Here is a 13,454-nt window from a genome sequence, read left to right as displayed (position 1 = left end):
CTTTCCTTTTATTATACTATTTAATATATCCCAAATACCTTTGATATTACTTTTGTTATGATGTAATAAATTGGTATAGTATAATTTCTTGCTTGCTCTTAATATTCCTGTCAATTTGTTTTTATACGTTTTATACCGGGTTTCGGCTTCCTTAGTTCTTAGTTTAATAAATTTTATATATAAGTAGTTTTTTTTCTTACAAGCATTATGTAAACCCTTAGTTATCCATGGATGGTTTACAGATTTATTCTTAATATTAATTTGTCTCATTGGGCAATTTTTGTTGTACTTGTTGGTGAATATTTCCAAAAATATGTCAAACGCACCATCCACATCATCTGTACCATATATAGCATTCCAGTTTTGTTTAACCAAGTCATCATACAGTGATATAATAGTCGCTTCAGTTCTAACTCGTTTGTAAACATAATCCTTAATTGATTCTTGTCTAGTAACCTTTTCATCATACACTGTAAATACTGGTAGGTGATCAGAAATATCACAAACCAGTAACCCGCTGACGTTTGTAAATTCCATATTATTTGTAAATATATTGTCAATGAGTGTTGCACTGTGTGAAGTGAATCTACTAGGCCTTAATATAGTTGGGTACAAACTCATACTGTACATCATATTAATATAGTCATCAATGTTTTTATGTTTGTTTGGATTCATTAGATCGATGTTGAAATCTCCACAAATGAATAGTGTTTTGGCGCTTATTGTTGAATATGTTTTTTCAGCCCAGTTTGTAAAGGTTTCCAGATTTGAGCCCGGTGATCTATACACACAACTGACTATAATATTTTTCCTTTTTTCATTTATAATTTCTATTGTAATACATTCAAGTAAATCGTCAATGACAAGTGACATGTTTTGTAATATTTTCGATTTTAATCTTTTGTGCACATATATAGCTACTCCACCTCCTATTTTGTTTGTTCTATTTACATAGTTCATATTATAGTTGTTTAATTCAAAATTTACACCCCTTCCCTCACTGAACCACGTTTCAGAAACTGCAATAACACTAAACGGGTTCTCAAATTGTTGTAAGTATTCAGTGATGTCATCAAAATTTGTGTACATACTTCTACTGTTAAAGTGTATTATTGAGAATTTGTCTTCAGATTTAACAAAGGTATTGTATTCATTTCCAGTATAATATTTGCAATTGTCTGAGCTAGCTGATATGAATTTGTGGTCAGGATCGAAGTCATCTAATCTTGAATTATTGGAGTCAGTGTGATTAACAATGCTCAGTTCCGGTAAATCATGGCCTAATATATTATGATGGATTTTTTATTGTGATCTGTAATAAAGGTGTCCATATTGTCAGTCCAGGATGCCATTGTTACACTTCAGGCAAATCTGTCCAGCTCCTGCATTTCTCGAACCCATAATATTTTTGCTTCTTCCGGAGTGCCGTTTAACTTTATGTATACTCTGCAGTTTGAAGTCCATGTTCCTTGTATTTTGTTCGATTTCCTCAAAAATCGAGCCTGTCTTGCAATGTCAGAGTTTTTTTTGCTTAAGTGTTCATTTAAATAAACATTAGTCCCTTTTAGTTTTTTTCCTTGCTTAAGGATTTCATGTTTCCGTTTTCTGTTAACAAACCTTACGATGGTCGCCTTGGGTCGGTTGTCACCTCTTGTTAATTGGTGGCATGCTTCTATGTCCTCAGCATTAATGGATATGCCTTTTTTACTCATAAAAGCAATGACCTGTTGCTCAGCAGAATCCTCATCAGCATCTGTTGCAATATTTGTGTTTGCCACAGCCTTGGCATAGGTCCGAGGTTTGATGTCCAGACCGGTGATAATGATGTCATTTATCCTGGTATACTGTTCCAGATCTGCAACGCGTCCTTCTAGCGCAATAATCCTCTTTTCTTTCTCCATGTTTTCGTTTTTTAGGTCTTTGATTTCAGCCACCAAACTCAAAATTGTGTCTTGTTGTCTGGTGACGATATCCATTTTATCCATTAAGAAGCCGAGTGACTTTTTAATTTCCTCGAGTTCTTTATCTCTGCTCGGCATCTTGAAAACTTCACGTTCCTCTTACGGCACCGTCCGCTGATCGCATCACCCGATCGCCCTCTGAGTCTGAAGTTGTTATTTTAGCCGGACTTAGTTTCCCCGACTGTTGGTCGCTATACAAGTAGCACCGCCATGTTTGCCAGCGTCAACAATGGCCGATCTCGGAAAGCAGGCGAATCGGCCTCCTCAATTTATCCGCCGAATCAACGTCAACGTCGACTCCGTGCTTTAGGTTCTTTTCAAAAACCCACAGACGCCAAAATCGTGGCATTCAAGTGGCCATAGCAGATTAGTTTCACTCATTAGCTTCACTCGCGGTGCGGAGCTGGAGCTCACTTAAAAGGGGTCAAAAATAACCCACATTTTGGGTCAGAAATGAACCAGTACAATACATGGAATAATTTGACCAAACAACATAAACAGCCCCAACAAAATTGGTTGTATTGTTTTGAAACTCCTGCAACCTGTTTTCTTTTTTGTGTTTTGATTGTTGTTGAATATCTTATTATTCAAACAACACAGAGAAATGGTTATGTGTTGTTTAGAACCACCTACAATATAGTTGTTTTCATTTATTATTCATTGCTTATTTTCTGAACTGGGTAAATTTGTTTAAAATTCAGAAAAAGGGTGTGTTTTAAAACATTGGCGAAAATGTTTAAAAATGTAAAATTAAACACAACCTGCCTAAATTGTAAACTTTGATTTAAACAACTACTCCCAAAAATTGTGTAACGTTTTAGTTTTTGTGTCCAAGTAAATTGTGCAAAAGAGTAGTCTGAGTCCTTTGTTTAGAACATGGGTAGGGAACCTATGGCTCGAGAGCCATATATGGCTCTTTTCATGAGTAGGTATAAAATGTAACTATTGCACATCTCTCTGTGGCGTTCCAAAGTCAAGTGATTTCATCCCGATTTTGGTCTATATAAAGCCTAAGCAACTTAATGCAGAAGTTTAATAAGAAACCATTTAAACTGATAAATAAATACACTGGCAAACGATTTTGATTGGGTGAGCAGTACAGGTGAGCGGATCCCCGCACACAGCGCAAGGCACTTCCTTCTCTCTCTCTCGCTCAGTGCAGTCTACACCGAAAGTGAATATGACGACATGCTTATCGTTTGCAGTAATTTGTGACCTTTTTACAAAAGAACTTTGCATGCACATTGTTTTGAAACCGTTAAGGACCGATTTCATGAAAAAAAAAATGCCTCAACACTCTTAACTGAAGGTGGAAGACAAATTGTAAATGGCATATTTACATTGATTTGGGACACAGGATTTGGCATTATTATCATTTCATATATTTGATTAAATCATCAAATGACACACAGTGAAATAAACTGTGCTGAAGAATTAGTTTTTGTCTAGAAAGCGTGTTTTTCCGCACTATAAGGCGCACCTAAAAGCCTTTATTTTTTTCAAAAACTGACCATGCGCCTTATAATACAGTGCGCCTTATATATGGATCAATATTAAGTCGCAAGGTCTCGCAAAAAAAGGCAAGCAGCAGCCGACTAGATTTTTCCTCGTAGGCGATGTGGTCCGCGGTGTATGCTGGGATACATATGCCGGCATTTCATTTCCCAGCCAATGTGTCAATCATCATTTGAATCGATCACTATTGGCTAAAGTTATTCGGAGGTAAAGGGGCGGATCCTTTTTATCATTCACAGGCTCACATAGGCTAAAAGGGCAAAACAAAACCTGCAATTGGCCGAAAAAGATGAATGTGAATAGCAAGTTTGGTTGTCTACGGCATAGAGAAAACATGTTTTACCATTCTGTATTTGTAAATATTTTACTCTCCTGGATTTACTACACTCACGGATATAAGAGGACCATGGTTGCACTAACGACTTCAGTAACCTACTACGGCTATATATTTTTCCAGTATCTTGTTTCAGAGTGATGTCGATGTTTCTGTGATGGGTCTTTTTTTAAATTAAACTCAATTCCAAGTGTTTATTGTCATATGCACATTAAAGTTGCGAGCGAAAAAGAAAATAGAAACTAAGGAATGGTTGGCATTTTTTGAATCCCAAGACTTAAACCTTCCGAATGATATTTGGAACGATGCATTTGAGTGACATTGTACGGACACCGCAGCCGCATGAGTCTACGACACGTATTTGCTTCTTTGCAAGCTTTCGGAATGTTAAGGGGGTAATAAGTTTGACTAAACTATCTGACTGTTTTGTCGACGTTCCCATTGTAGCGCCTTATAATCCGGTGCGCCTTATGTATGGAAGATATAGGACCAAAAACAATTTTTTTGGGGGTGCGCCCTATAACCCGGTGCGCCCTATAGTGCGGAAAATACGGTACCAATATAAATGAGTTAGTGCACTGTCGTGAATGATGCAGGGGCAGAACACTACTGAACACTAGGTGGCTGGGAGCTGCGAGCTCAGTTGCTGAACAGCCCTGGGGGATGAAGTCTTTGTTTTGACGGCAGTCAAAAAACTCCGTGAACAGGATGTGTGTATTGTCCTGAAGGATTCTGCGGGCCGATTTGGTGGTTAGTTGCATGCACAGGCAGAGATCTTAGAGACTGACTTATTATTCTGGAGAAAAGTTTTTCAGTGTTCAACAGGCAGTTTCTATTCTGTATACTGATGGTGTGGGACCAAAAAATGAAGGACAAGGTGATCACACTCTCAATGAAGGAGTAGTAGAAGATGGTGACGATGTTACTACTGACCCTGAAAGATTTTAGTTTCCTGTGCAGATACAGTCTTTGTTGGCATTTCTTGAGGATCTCTTCAACATTCGGAGAGAACCTCAGCACACTGTCAAATGTAGTGCCAGGTATTTGTACGTATGCACAATCTACACTACTTTCCCTTTGATGTTGGTGGCGACTTCCTCAGCCAGCTTTTTCCACTTGGGGAAAAAGGTTTTTATTATCTCATTGATTTTGTCAACGTTCAGCTCAAGAGAGGAGCTCTCGCAGCGTTCTACAATCTCGTGTAGAGCTGAACTGTGATAGTGTGTTTGACCTGACAGCAGAGATTGGAGGACTGTGTCGTCAGCAAATTTAACCATGTGGTAATGTAACTGGGAGGACCTGCAGTCATCAGTGAATTAAGAGGAGAGGAGAAAGATGTCAGCCTTGCCGGGAGCCGGTGGAAGTGAAGACATCGTCCGAGAAGGTGTTGTTGACCAGCACTCTCTGTGACCTGTTGGTGAGGAAATCAATGATACACAGAGTGAGCTGGTGGTTCAGGTGGAAGCAAGCAATGAGTTTCTCGGCTAGGAGGTGAGGCTGCATGGTGTTGAATGCTTATGAAGATTCTGCATACAGGAGTCTGGCTGTGGTGTTGGGGGTATCCAAATGCCTTTGGATAGTATCGAGGACGAAAATCTTAGTGTCATCAACCCCTTTACTAGCTCGAAATGCGAACTGAGAGGATCCATTCACGGGTCAGTTGCTTTGGTGATGTGACCTTTTATGATCCTCTCGGTGGCCTTTATCACCAGGGAAGTGAGAACCACAGGTCTTAATTCGTTGAGGACATCAGGGGTACCTTTCTTCAGGATCGGGATCACTGTGGAGTGTTTCCATGACACGGGGACTGTGCTGCTGGTCAACGAGCCCTGGAAAAGATACTGGAACACACCTCCCAGCTTCTCAGAACAGAACCTTAGGGTTCGCCCACAGATGTTGTCTGGGCCTGAGGCTGAGGTAATTTTGGTTCTCTTGAGGGCTCTCTTCACCTCTTCTGTGCTGATGGCGATGGCAGGATGAAGATCGTCAGATCTGACTTTGGAGATGACTGACTTGAGTTGGGCGGTGTTGTCTTTTTCAAATCTGGTGAATAAAGAGTTGAGGTCATTGGCGAGTGATGCTGGGTTGCTGCCTGCAACCTGGATGGGTTTGCAGCTGGTGGACACATAGTTCACTGCAGCCATGTTCTTAAGGCGCTGCCAGGCTGAGCAGAGGTTCCCCTGTGAGAAAGACACCTCTACCTTGTTTTTATATCTCAACTTGGCAATTTTAATGGTTTGTCCTCGTTGTTAATCCCCTTCTTCTTACCTACAGCCAGTGAAAAAAATCCTCTTCTCCTTATTCAGAATTTCTTTCAGCTCTTTAGTCACCCAGGGTTTGTTGTTTGGATAAACTGTCACCTTTTTGACTGGAATAACATTGTTTGCATAGAAGCACATGTATAACATCATCCATAATGAAATCGGGGGCGTCCGGGGATGCCAGAGCAAGTTTGTGCAGTGTGTTTTGAATGTGTTCTGTGGCTAAAGATGCACTTACTTTGGGATTGATATAGACCAGGATGATGAATATTTTGGGGAATTTCCTGGGAAGGTAAAAAAAGGCAAAGGGAGACAGCCAAGAGTTCTATGTCGGTGTTACACAGCTGTTTCCTGACAACAACTGTGTTACACCAGCGGGGGTTGTGATATTGGCAGACACTACCGCCGTGCTGTTTAGCTGTCAGCTTAGTGTCTCTGTCCAGCCTTAAAGGGAGGCAAAACATCTATATGCAGGTCATTATATTATCATTCCTATTCAACCACAACTCAGTAAAAGCAAGAATGGAAGCAGTCAGATATCCATACAGTGGCTTGCGAAACTATTTGGCCCCCTTGAACTTTGTGACCTTTTGCCACATTTCAGACTTCAAACATCTAGATATGAAACTGTAATTTCTTGTGAAGCATCAACAATAAGTGCGACACAATCATGAAGTGGAACACACTTTATTGGATATTTTAAACTTCTTAACAAATAAACAACTAAAAAGTTGGTGTGCAAAATTTTTCAGCCCCATTGAGTTAATACTTTGTAGCGCCACCTTTTGCTGCAATTACAGCTGCAAGTCGCTTGGGGTATGGCTCTATCAGTTCTGCACATCGTGAAACTGATATTTTTGCCCATTACTCATTGCAAAACAGCTCGAGCTCAGTGAGGTTGGATGGAAAGCGTTTTTGAACCGCAGTTTTCAGTTCTTTCCACAGATTCTCAATTGGATTGAGGTCTGGACTTTGACTTGACTATTCTAACGCTTTGTTATGTTTTTTTGGTGAACCACTCCATTGTAGCTTTTGCTTTATGTTTTGGATCATTGTCTTGTTGGAAGACAAATCTCCATCCCAGTCTCAGGTCTTTTGCGGACTCCATCAGGTTTTCTTCCAGAATGATCTTGTATTTGGCTCTATAAATCTTCCCATCAATTTTAACCATTTTCCCTGTCCCTGCTGAAGAAAGGCAGGCCCAAACTATGATGCTGCCACTACCATGTTTGACTGTGGGGATTTTGTGTTGAGGGTGAAGAGCTGTGCAGCGTTTACGCCAAACATAACGTCTTGCATTGTTGCCAAAAAGTTCAATTTTGGTCTCATCTGACCAGAGCACCTTCTCCCATATGTTTGGTGTGTCTCCCAGGTGACATGTCAAACTCTACAAGACACTTTTTATGGATATCTTTAAGAAATGATTTCGTTCTTGCCACTCTTCCATAAAGGCCAGATTTGTGCAGTATACGACTGATTGCTGTCCTATAAACAGATTCTCCCACCTCAGCTGTAGACCTCTGCAGTTCATCCAGAGTGATCATAGGCCTCTTGGCTGCATCTCTGATCAGTTTTCTCCTCGTATGAGCTGAAAGTTTAGGGGGACGGCCCGATCTTGGTAGATTTGCAGTGGTCTGATACTCCTTCCATTTCAATATTATTGCTTGCACAGTGCTCCTTGGGATGTTTAAAGCTTGGGAAAACTTTTTGTATCCAAATCCAGCTTTAAACTTCTCCACAACAGGATCTCGGACCTGCCTGGTGTGTTCCTCGTTCTTCATGATGCTCTCTGCGCTTTAAACGGACCTCTGAGACTATCACAGTGCAGGTGCATTTATACAGAGACTTGATTACACACAGGTGGATTCCATTTATCATCGTTAGTCATTTAGATCAACAATGAATCATTCAGAGATACTCACTGAATTTCCAGAGAGAGTTTACTGCACTGAAAGTAAAGGGGCTGAACAATTTTGCACACCCACTTTTATTTTTTTTTTCTGTTAAAAATGTTAAAAATATCCAATAAAGTGTGTTCCACTTTATGATTGTGTCACACTTATTGTTGATGCTTCACAATAAATTAGTTTTATATCTTGATGTTTGAAGTCTGAAATGTGGCAAAAGGTCACAAAGTTCAAGGGGACCAAATAGTTTTGCAAGCCACTGTACATGTGGTGAACATTAGCTTGCATTTCATCATCTTGTTGCGCAGTGAGCTCATGTTGACAAGAATAACAGGGCACGAAGTTTACTTTCACCCCGCTTGAGCCTTGCTCTGATTCCACTTTTTTTCTTCCCCCTTCTTGTTACCTTCACGGCAGAAAGAAAAAGGAAAACAGTATCTGCACTCAATCATACAAAAACTTACTAACAGCTACTCCCTGCACCGCCAGTCACGGCACGAACAGTTACCCGGAAGTCCTTCTGTATGTGTAATATTCCTGGCAGAGTTTTCAGTTGGAAGCATCAATCATCGGGTATCAAGATTGTTTTCTGTGTATTTCTTTTGTATTGAACTGATGAACTGAATTCTCATTAGGGCTGCAAAGATTATAATAATAATAATAATAATAATAATAATTTCCTTGTATTGTCATTCTGTGTAACAATGTACACAGAACGAAATGTCGATTGCACAGCGAGCCGATGCAGCCGCAGCCAACAGAGGGCAGTTGACGTTGTGAACAAAAATCTAGAATATAAATAGTTGACAATAGAATTAATCGTTCCTATTACCTAATCTACATCCTGGCAACTAAAGTAAAGTGGCCATAAAGGATGGATATAAATTTACCTCATTATTATTTTGATTGAAATTTGAAATATGGGGAATAACGCTGTGGTTTGGCTGTCTTTAAATGTTCCAGGCTACAACAAAGGTTCACTTAATGTACATACAAACAAGACCCATACCTAGGCCACGGCGATATGACACATATTGTTATCACGATGAACCACTTCTATCAGTTGATATCAGTAATTATCACGTTTATCAAAATGCAGAACATTGATTGTAATGCAAGGTACACCTGCACTTCCCCAAAATTAAGTGATCATCAATACACACACTAATTCTAATTTACACTCTTCAACATGTCATAGCCTTTTGCACAATGTTAACCAAATAAATAGACAAAAGAAAATGTTAATTTTCAAAAATTTTACAAAAAAAAAAACCCCAACAAAACAGAAATTTCATTAAAGGTGACAGGCCAGAAATATGAGTCCATCCAGGGTATTGGGTTTTACTGTTGCTCTGTGATAGGTTACGATGTTCCCTTCCAGTACTGAATACCCACTCAGAGGGGGATCTGCATGAAGGGATACACAGGCTAACTTGCTAACTAGTCGTTTGTTGCTGCTTAGGCTCAACACTCATGGGCCCAGTCCTTGTTGAACATCCGCTAGAACAGGGATGTCAAACTCAATTGCAAAAGGGGCCAAAATTCAAAACACACTTAAGGTTGCGGGCCAATCAGGATAAACATTTATTGAACACACTTAAACTGAATGTTTTTGGAACATAAATATGAACTAGACAATTCCCGCGGCAATTGTAAGAGTTGTGATTGATCTGGCAGTTGTTGGTAGAGAACCGGTAGCGTTGAGTTGTTAGCATTATGAGTTAGCATAAAGTTTTTAACTCAGAGAGATGTATTTGTCATTTTTAACTTGGTTCTGTGTCATTTCAGATGGGCCCATAATCGTTAGCAACAAGGATATGCCTTGTGGAGGTCTAAAAATCAAATTCAAGGTCATAACATAGTAATAACAGTTATTACACTTTAAAAACTTTTAAAATATACATGTTCAAATAGAATGGGCCGTTCGATTTGAATTGGTCCACCCGGAATCCATTGAGCCTATTCATTTTGCTGAGTCGTTAGCATGTGGCCATTAGCATACATTTTTAGCATGAAGCAGTTAGCATTTAACCATTAGCATCACTTTTAAGCCTGTAATCATTAGCATAACTCATCAACATGTATCCATTAGCATAGTTTGTAAATATGAAGTTGTTAAGATAAAGCCATCACCGAAATTTTTTAGCATGAAACAGTTAGCATTTAGCCGTTAGCGTCACTTTTTAGCATCTATCCATTAGCATAACTCATTAACCTCAGGCCATTAGCATAATTTGTAAATATGAAGTCGTTAAAATATTGCCATTTCAGAATTTTTTTAGCATGAAAAAGTTAGCATTTAGCTGTGAGCATCACTTTTTAGCATGAATCCGTTAGCATAACTCATCAACATGTACCCATTATCATAAATTGTAAATATGAAGTCGATGAAGTATTTCCATTACCAAAATTTTTAGCATAAAGATGTTAGCATTTAGCCGTTAGCATCACTTTTTAGTATGTACCCATTAGCATAACTCATTAACATGAACCCATTAGCATAATTTGTAAATATGAAGTTGTTACAATATAGCCATTCCCAAAATTTTTGGGCATGAAGAAGTTAGCATTGCCGACAGTGTTTACAGCTAGCTTGCACTAATACTTGGGCGGACTGTGCCAGCCCAACCCATTGCGGACAGTGTTTACAGCTAGCTTGCGCTAATACTTGGGCTGGCTGTGCCAGCCCAACTCGTCACCAATAGTTTCTAGAGCTAGCATGAGCATAGCTTCAACCTCTCATCGCACATACTTGGGCTGGCTACACCATCCAAACAATTTTCTAGCGGCGCACATAGCTGTTAGCATCCTCTTGCTAGCATATACTCTTTGGAATTCACCATTTACCCATGGTTAAAGGTAATGTGGGTCGTTCCCCCTCAAGCCACCCTGGACAGTCCCTGATTACTATGACTACCCTCAGGAAAGCCCTGTTTGAAATACATGGGCCCATTGATTTGTATGGGCCCATGTATTCCAGATGGGAGATTCTCTAAACCCATTATTCCGGATGGGGACCTTTTTTGGGACCTTATACGTATTGTCGCACGGAAGTCCTGACTGGGCCGGAATTTTTGGTATATGAATCGTTGGGCTACTCCAAAAGCTCTGGGAGGAGTTCCCCGTTGAAATTCGGCGGAAGAAGATAAATATAATAATAATAATAATATCTTGGGGGATTATAATAGTTGTGCCTTGCTGAAGCAATCACAACTAGTAAAAACAGACAAGAATATTAAATTTAAACCTTAAATCACTTATACAGTATTTATCATTTTGCTGTAAATAAAAATATCTTGTTGAATTATACAACTAAGAACTTAATTAACTAAACAACTTAACATTAAAATAACATTAAAATTATTTTGCTCCTATGTTAATGTATATATTAAAAAAAAATGCTCTCCTTAATATATCTCCTGTCAAAAGTAGAAATATGAAAATGCTACACAAATTATTTTGTAAAAACGTCACAACATTCTGAGAACAGGGAGCCTGATTTGCTTACCATTGGCGCAGACGGAGTAGGGCGAGAGATGGGAGAGAGTGCTTGCACTTTTTGCATAGCACCACCCATCCCTCCCACTCAACCAATCAAATAACTAAGTTCTCTTCCGGTGTTTTGGCGTATTTACAATTTGTTCCGTGGATTCATCAAAAAGTATCTGAACACTGAACACAGATTATACAGTATAGTGAGCTTTTATATAAAGGATTCTTTACCGTTGTACAGCCAAATCGAGTTTTTTTTGTGTGACACCTTGACAGTAAATTGTAGTGAAAACGTGCCCTATAAATTCTGAAAAGTACTGCTTTGTGATTCAGCTTTGGTTTGGCTTTGCATGTATCTGAACAGAATCAATGGCTCAAGACTTGAACGAGATAGAGAAAATTTGCATGCAATTAAATGTGTCTCTGAGCCATAGGTACTCATAGGGAGCCATATCTGGCTCGCGAGCTATAGGTTCCCGACCCCTGGTATATAGTATAGTACAGTGGGACCTCGCGGCTTCAGAGCTTCGCGGTCTGCAATGGTTAAAAAAAAATATATATACATTATTATTTTTTTTATGTGAAGGGGCGTCGCTGCTTGGCAGATTTTAACTTTTTGCGGGTTTTTTCGGCGGAACGTCAGCGGACGCAGGATGAGGCAGCCGGCTGGATGGGACGGGGGTGGGGGGGTTGTCGGCGGAGGTCACTCTCGGGCCGCGCGACGGAGCGAGTTCGGCGGACGCGGCGTCACCCTGATAAGGATAAGCGGTGCAGATAATGAGATGAGATCTTTTTTTTTTTTTTTTTGGAAGGGGCGTCGCTACTTCGCAGATTTTCACCTTTAGCGGGTGGTTTTCGCGCCATTAACCGCGATAACCGAGGTCTTACTGTATACATCATATATGAAGGAATAGGTACAGTGACTAAAACGTCAGAATATGATGTCCAGAGATGAGACGGCTTTGTTCATACTGACGGGCCATTAATATCAATAATGTAAAATGGTCTTGCGGGCCGGATATGATTACACGGCAGGCCGGACCTGGTCCGCGGGCCAGGAGTTTGACACATGTGCGCAGGAAATTGTTTGGGACTGAATTGTTTTTGGCACAGCCTATTCTAGCTTAAGATACTGTTTTAAATGGTCTAATAAGTTTTTCGTGTTGCCGGCTTGGTTGGCACATGTTGTAGGCAAAATTTGCCGTGCACGTCGACGTTCAGTTTTTTTTCATCACACTAAGTAAATCAAAATACCTCCAAATAACTGTCTCACATCCATGACTCTTTCAGCTTGCTTTGATAACGTTCGTGTCTTAGTCGCTCATTTTGACCAGTGCTTTCGCTTTCATTCTTGTGAACAGATCTACCGCTATTTCTGCGAAATGATTGGCTGGTCTTCGTCACCTTCTCTGTCTCCTGAATGTTGCATTAGCGTCCCCATTTTCTCCAGCCTTCAGGTTTTTCTTATTTATGTTGGCAAAAATTAGTGACTATAATTATCATGATTGTTTTATCGCCCAGGCCTACCCATATGCGCTGAAGAAAAGCAAATTTTTGCAAACCCTTTTAAGATGTTTCCTCTAATTATAGCTAAATAGCCAGCAGACGAATGAGAGCTGCACGAGTGATCTCATAAGTAAAATCAAATGGTGGCCATGCCTCTATCAAGGCACGATAGAATTTATGTTAAGAAGGAATTTATGATGATACAAAATAAAAAAAAAATCAGCACTCACCACTGGTCTACACTATCCAGCAAGCATGATTGCTTAAACCAGTGGTCCCTGACCAATGGGCCATGGTCTGGTGGACTGTAGTAACATGCCACACAGAAAGAAAAACAAGCTGCATTGTTTTTTGCTTATTATAGTTTCATTGTCACCACTACTATCACACCAGACGTGAACGGCAATTTATGTTTTGAGGTTTGTATTGGAATCATTATGATTCATGCAATGACCCCCAAACCTCTTCGTGCCGATAC

The 13,454-nt window shown here is 39.8% G+C and overlaps 1 protein-coding gene across 1 annotated transcript in view; it reads right to left on the bottom strand.

Moving 5' to 3' along the window:
* The window catches only part of LOC148353434 (interleukin-10 receptor subunit beta-like), a 44,924-nt gene that overhangs the window by 9,616 nt on the left and 21,854 nt on the right, over positions 1-13,454 (bottom strand). The window lies entirely within an intron of this gene.

This window comes from Urocampus carinirostris, chromosome 14 (genome assembly GCF_059441175.1).
Source record: "Urocampus carinirostris isolate Australia breed hairy pipefish chromosome 14, RoL_Ucar_1.0, whole genome shotgun sequence".
In the NCBI taxonomy this organism is placed as follows: Eukaryota; Metazoa; Chordata; class Actinopteri; order Syngnathiformes; family Syngnathidae; genus Urocampus; species Urocampus carinirostris.
The sequence above is the reverse complement of the archived record's forward strand: the minus strand, read 5'-3'. Positions and strand labels throughout refer to the sequence as shown.